Raw genomic sequence first — 7698 nt, 5'->3', positions numbered from 1 at the left:
AGATTTGTTCAAGTTACAAGTTGTTTAGTGTTCGCAGACTCAATTTTCAAGAATTTGACTTAAGTCTCACTTTTGTGACCCAAATTTCACCAAACTTGATGTGAGTGACCTACTTGATATGCTTAACCCTGTGGTATACTCAATTGTGCAAAAAATCTCAAATCTGGGGTAGATGTAAATAATCACGATTATTTACTTTTGGGACTTTTTATCAATTTTTTTGCCAAGATGATGATACACACAGATAAAAAAACTCAATTTAAGCTCCCCAAGAAATTTTCAAGGTATTTGGATATAATTTTCTCAAGTCACACAGAGTTTTTGCTTTGCAGTTAAAAGTCTGTTTTTAACGAGTTTTTAGTACCAATTTGATCCAAATTTTACCAAACTTGATTTGAATGCTCAATACATCATGCCCAAGATTATGGTACTGCTATTTAACTTAAAAAAATTCAATTTGGGGAAAATGTAAATAATCACAATTATTTACATATGGCAAATTTTGACATCTTTCTGAGTATTTGAGGCTACAACTGATGAAACACTTCAAGATAAGCCTCTGAGTCAAGTTTCACACAAATTGAAGCAAATTATCCAAGTCAGACACAATTTCTTGACAAACAATACATACTTCATACTATGTTGGTTGTATATATGCAAGGTTTTGTACTTGATTTTCTCAAGAGAAAGCTGAGGTTTTGAAGGGTAAATTAGCATAATCAAAGGAAGTTATTTGAGAAAGAGGATTCCCCATAAGGTTATTCCTTCCTTTCCCTTTTGACAATTGGAAAGGCGGAATTTCTAAGTCTCTCATAGTTATGTGATTAATTATCTCCACAAAATCAAGAGGTAAGCCTAAACTCTATCTTGAGAAGAATTTGTTAATCATTTGTGCTCCATTACATGAGTATTTTGCACAACACTAGTATGTCCACTTTTACAAATTTCACAAATTTCTCTTATAATATCACTCATAGAAGGATTCCACTCTTGCATAATCCATCATTTAATCTTGCATAACCAATAAAAGAAACTTTTAGGTTAATTGTTGATGCATTCTAAATGTTAGTGTTTACTACTCATGGTTCACACTTAGGGTCATTGTATAGAGTGTATGCATTGTTCATTTCAAGTTTGTTTACTTTCAAGTTTGTTTCGCAATTTTGAAGGGGGGAGTAAAACTCCCATCACTTCCATGGATATGCCCCATGGATTGCAAATAATGCAAGAAAAAAAAAAGGGATTCGCTCAAGACGGGGTTAACTTGAAATTTACTTTGAGACAAAACCTTAACTCCCAAGAGACTCATTGTTTTCTTAAGGTCTTGTTTGAGTAAAGATTAAAATGACATAGAAACTAAGGGATTATAACTCAAGGAACTTAAATCTAAATTAAAACTTTACCGAGAAGATTTGACATGGATAGCCCTAACATAGCATAGAAAATTTAAGTGTGAACTTTGTCTTACATGTTTATAAAAAGGCCAGCGTAGGTGTTTACCTTTGGGATGCAATGGGGGATGATACTTTTTGGCTAGGACTGATAACCATTTGTCTATGTTTTGAGCTCAGGTTCATTCAATTCCCTAGAAATGGGATTGAATGAAAGTTAGTTCCAGCCGGATGGGGAGACCCGCGGATTCATTTTGGAAATTGACATAGTCCAGGTAGGCTTGATCCCAATGGGAATGGTGGAAGAAAAATGGATCCAAAGTGGGATCGAATAAGGGAGGAAGATGTGATTAATTAAGGATCTGTTCTAATTGTTGGTAAAAATGAACCTTGGAAAGGATGGGAATCTAAATGGGCTATTCCGCAATCGTCCTCATCAGCCAAAACTTTGCTATGCTTTTTGGAATATTTATTTAAAAGGAATTTAAGGTAAATTAATTTTCTAAACCTTTTCCAAATGACATAACAAAGAATAAGAATTAGAAATTGTGTAAAGACGCCGCCTCCACACATGGCGAAGGAGACATGATACCTGAGTCTTGGGATGAGGATAGCAATATGCCTTGAGAAGTATATATGATTGCATGAAAGATAACTAAATAACTTTAATAATACTAAAGGAAAAAAATGTAAAAAAATTCTAAAATGAAAAAAGGTGGGAACGACTTGATAAATGCACACTTGCAAGGGTATGTAATAGTTTTCATGCTGCTTTCAAATGCTTGAAATGTATTCTTGGTTTGACATGTTTGGTATACTATTTCCTAATATCATAGTACTACCTTGAAAGGGTGTATTTACTGAATGGTTCAGTGGGAGGGTGGATTTCGGAGGGTTAATTTGTTGGCCAAAAAGTTAAACCCAATTTTATGTTGTCCAATAAGTTACGTCAAAAATAGGGGAAAGGGATTCCAATCTACAGAGCGGAAATCAAACTTGGGAACGTGGAATTTGTGTAGTTAGTAAATACAATCATCTTAGGAAACACATTGATGGCTATGCCTGATCATAACCGAAAAAAATATGTCATTGACCTTGAAGCAAGGGTTAACTAGAGAACTCCCACCAATTGACCCTGGAAGGTTGAGTTTGAATTTGGTCTAATAGCTTTGATTGGAAAGTTGGACCGGTACGCAAAGGTGCTTCGGGGCTAAGGGATCCATACAAGAGAAAGTGAATGTTATCACCCCTTGAGTTGGCATCGAAGAGCAGAAGGAGTCCTATCTTGGTGTTGATCTCAAGCGAGAGGGATGTTGGAGATCACGGTGTATGCATTGGGACTTGACCTTCCAAGGCCAACTCATGGAAGTTCTCTAGTTCACCCTTGGATCAAGGTCAGTGACTCTTTTTTCTTGATTATGACCCAACACAGTTGTCAGTGCATTCTCCTAAGATAAGTGTACTACTAACTACACAAATTCCTCATTATCCAAAGTTTGATTCTCGCTTTGTAGATCAGAATCCCTTTCCTCGTTTTTTGACTTAACTTAATGGACAACATAAAATTGCGTTCAACTTTTCGGCCAACAAATTAACCCTCTAAAATCCACCCTCTTACCACACCGTTAGATAAATGCACCTTTCCAAGGTAATACTATGATACTAGAAAATAGTATTCCCAACATGTCAAACCAAGGATACATTTCAAACATATGAAAGTAGCATGTAAAGTGTTGTACACCCTTGCAAGTGTACATTTATCAGGTCGTTCCCACCTTTTTTTATTTTAAAATGTTTTACTTTCTGTTTCTTTAGTATTATAAAAGTTATTTGGTTATCTTTTAGGGAATCACATATACTTCTCCAAGATTATCTCTATCCTCCTCCCAGGACTTGGGTATCTTGTCTCTTGTGCCACGTGTGGAGGTGAAGTCTTTACAGAGTTTTTAATTCTTATTTTTCTTTATCTTGTGTGGAAAAGAATTCAAAGATAATCTACTCTAGGCTCTTTTTAAATAAACAATCTGAAAAGCAGAGCAAAGGTCCGACTGATGAGGACAATTGCAGATAACCCATTTAGGTTCCTAGCATTTCCAAGGTTCATTTTTACCAAAAAATTAAAAGAGTTCATTAATTAGTCACATCTTCCTCCATTATCCGATCCAAATTTGGATCCATTTTTCTTCCTCCATTCTTGTCCGCATCAGGTCTACCCGGACTAGGCCGATTTCGAGAAGTATCCGCAAGTCTCACCACCTAGCCGAGACTCACTCCTATTCAATCTCAATTCTAGAGCAATGAATGAGCCCGAGCTCAAAACATAGACCAACAATTATCAGTCCTAGCCAAAAAGGAACTTCCCCCGTTGCATCCCACATATTAAACAAAGTTCACACTTAGATCTTCTATGCTATGATAGGGCTATCACTTGCGCCGGCCTTTTTCCAAACATGTAAAACAAAGTTCACACTTAGATCTTCTATGCTATGATAGGGCTATCACTTGCGCCGGCCTTTTTCCAAACATGTAAAACAAAGTTCACACTTAGATCTTCTATGTTATGCTAGGGCTATCCATGTTAAATATTCTCAGTAAATTTTTAATTCTAATTTAGATCTAGATTAAGTTCCTTGAGTTGTAATCCCTTAGTTCCTATTACATTTTAATCTTCACTCAAACAAGACCTTAAGAAAACAATGTCCCTTGGGAGTTAAGGTTTTGTCTCGATGTAAGTTTCAAATTAACCCCATCTTGAGCGAATCCCATTTGTTTTTATTGCATTATTTGTAATCCATGGGGCACCTCCATGGAAGCAATGGGAGTTTTATGTTCAAGCAACATGGTCATCACTTCCATGAAGCTATCCCTTTACTCCCCCCTTCTAAATTGCAAAACAAACTTGTAAGTAAACAAACTTGAAATGAACAATGCATATGCTCTACACAACCACCTTAAGTGTGAACCAGTGGACATACTAGTGTCGTGGAAAATGCTCATGTAATGGAGTACAAATATTTAACAAGTTCTTATCAAGATAGAGTTTAGGTTTACCTCTTGATTTTGTGGAGAGAATTAATCACATAACTATGAAAGTCTTAGAGATTCGTATTTTCCAATTGTCAAGAGGGAAGGAAGGGAATAAACTTATGGGAAATTATCTTTTTCAAATAACTTACTTTGATTATTATAAGTTACCCTTCAAAACCTCAAGTTTCTCTTGAGCAAACTAAGTATTAACCTAACTAAGCAAAACTTTGCACATATATAACCAACATAGAAGTTATGTCTTCCTCCTTAGCAAAAAGACTTGCTTAAGAAAATGTGAGAGCTTAAGCATGAATCTAAATAAGCATGAAAGTAAATCTCTCAAGAATGAGAAATAGCAAGATAACCTTACCTTAGTGTGTATACCATAGGGTCTTCTCCTTACTTTGGAAGAGTGACGACAAAGTGTGTTGATGTAGCCGACCCTTTAACTTCTCACCTCATACTAGAAAGATCAGTGCAACAATTTCACAATTTTTTTTTCCTATGGATGAAAGGCCTAATATGTATCCCGCTTGTGATAGTTGCTTTTGTGACCATGTGATGGATGGGCTTATTAACTTGTAAAAAAATCCATGTTCATTGTATCTCTTAACAAGCTCGTCGTTTACTAAGATCTTGGTTCTTGTTTTAAATCCTTTTTTCTTTGATTTTTGTTGACGGATACAATGAAATTTATTCTTAGTTTCCTATATTTGGTATCTTGTAGAAGGCCTAAGAGAATTTTGGACATAACTAATTCCATTTGTATATTTATTTTGCAATTCCATAGTGTGATCCGAGTTACAAAATTAAAAGGATAACACTAATCTTGTTATTATGTAGCAAAAACAGTCATATTACGAAAGGTGGCATCAATTGAGTGGCACAAAAGGTAACAAGACGGAGCTTGTACTCATCAATTACATCGACTTGAGAAGATTAATAGGATCACAAAAGGGAGAGAACACATTACAAAAGGTGGGGAAACTGAGAAATAAGAACTTCCCAATCTTCATAGGAAGTATCTTCAATAGGAAGATACATCTTTTCCTCAAAGAAAGAGCACTTGCCTTGCTTTCGCATAACTAGACTTCTTCTAGGAATTCCCAAAACATGGCGTATATGTTGTTCTCAATCTTCCTATGTGTTTGAAAATACGAGATTTTCATCAAAAATTCTAGGGAAAAAATCATCTACTATTTTTCTGAAAGGTCACTCATGAGATGGTTAAAGGTGGTAGGGGTATTACCCAGGCCAAAAGGCATGACTATGAACTCATAATGCCCAAACCTTGTATAGAAAGCTATTTTAGAGATATCTTCTTTTTTTAATCCTAACTTGGTAGAAGCTTTATCATCATCTGTGTCTAGAGCTAGATGTGGTTGCACAGATTTGAGCAAGGTCTTAAGATTCTTGTCATGCCCAAAATCCTCTACGAGTGTGGCAGTAAGTGGCATCTGATTTGGTACAAAACAACTTGAGGTGCTGGTGACACTCGTGTATCAGGAAGCACAAAATTTGAAGTGTTAGCTACGAGAGAATCTTGAGCAGCTCTATCTCTTGGGGGGTTTACGAGGCATACTTTATGGTTATGGCAAACAAAAACTACTTCCTCTTAGTGATAGATTCACAAATACTCAAGGATAGATTTAAAATTTTGCAAAAGGCAGACATTTTAAAAGATAGCTTCTCTTTAGGATGGTAGAAAAAAAAACAATAACTAGGCAAAATGTTAACGATCAAAGAAAGCACTTCTCTAGCATTTTGTAAAATTCTAAGTTCTTGTATTTCATGCTTTTGAGAGGATTTTCTTTAAATCCCTAGGGTTCATAGTAATGCAAAATATAATATTATAGACTGGGATAAAAAAATGACTTGTGATTACAATTACAATGCCAATTTGTTTCAATAAGGATCCAACAATAGTACTTGGAACCTACTCCCAATTTTGTTTTCTATCACCATTTCTAGAAAAAAATTATCCAAATCATAGTCATGGGGACCAAGGCAATATTCAAGTTATATTGTACTAGGTCTCATGTCTTTGTTGGTTTTCAATTCTCTCTTTGGTAGGAAAGATGAGGTAGAGAAAGTTCTTTATCATTGCCTTTTTGTTTTCTTCTTCCTTTTCTAAAGTTAGTATCTCTTTTATTCTTGCACAGACAAGAGAACTTCCTCTTCTTAATATTCCTATACCATTTTGTCAATACCTCACTCTCTTCCTACAAAGTTCATATTGAAAATCTTTATCTGGCCAAGGATAGAAACTACTGTCTGATACCACTTGTGAGGGCCATGCCAGGGACCAATGGTTGTACCATCTCTAAATGGATACAATCGTGATCTCCGACATCCCTTTCACTTGAGATCGACACCAAGAGAAGACTCCTCCCGCTCTTTGATGCCATCTCAAGGGGGTGATAAAATTCACTTTCTCTTGTATGGATCCATTAGACCTAAAGCACCTTTGCTTACCAATCCAACTTTCCAATCGAAGCCATCAGACTAAATTTGAACTCAACCTTTCAAGGTCAACTGGTGGGATTCTCTAGTTCACCCTTGGTTCAAGGTTATCGACACGTTGTTCTCGATTATGGTCGATAACCGCCATCAATGTGTTCCCTAAGATGAGTGTATTTACTAACTACACATATTCCTTGTTTCCAAGTTTGATTCTCGCTTCATAGATTGGAATCCCTTTCCCCTTTTTTTGACTTAACTTAATGGACAACATAAAATTGAGTTCAACTTTACGGCCAATAAATTAACCCTCCAAAATCCACCCTCCCACCGAACTGTCGGATAAATGCACCTTTACAAGGTAATACTATGATACTAGAAGACAATATTCCAAACATGTCAAATCAAGAATACATTTTAAGCGTTTGAAAGCAGCATGCAAACTATTGCATACCCTTGCAAGTGTGCATTTATTAAGTCGGTCTCACCTTTTTCCATTTTAGAATGCTTTACTTTCTTTTCTCTTTAGTATTATTAAATAATTTACCTAGTTATCTTTCAACCAATCACATATACTTCTCCATGCATATCCCTATTCTCATCCTAAGACTTGGGTATCTTGTCTCCTTTGCCACATGTTGAGACAATTTCCAATTCTTATTTTTCTTTATGTTGTTTGGAAAAGGCTTAGAAAATTAATCTACCTTAAGTTTTAAATAAAGATTTTGAGAAACAGAGCAAAGATCCGACTGATTATGATGATTGCGGAATAGCCCATTTAGATTCCTATCCTTTCCAAGGTTCATTTTTACCAAACAAT

Source organism: Adiantum capillus-veneris, chromosome 14, assembly GCF_014529385.1.
Source record: "Adiantum capillus-veneris isolate H3 chromosome 14, ASM1452938v2, whole genome shotgun sequence".
Lineage (NCBI taxonomy): Eukaryota > Viridiplantae > Streptophyta > Polypodiopsida > Polypodiales > Pteridaceae > Adiantum > Adiantum capillus-veneris.
Note: the sequence above shows the minus strand (reverse complement) of the source record.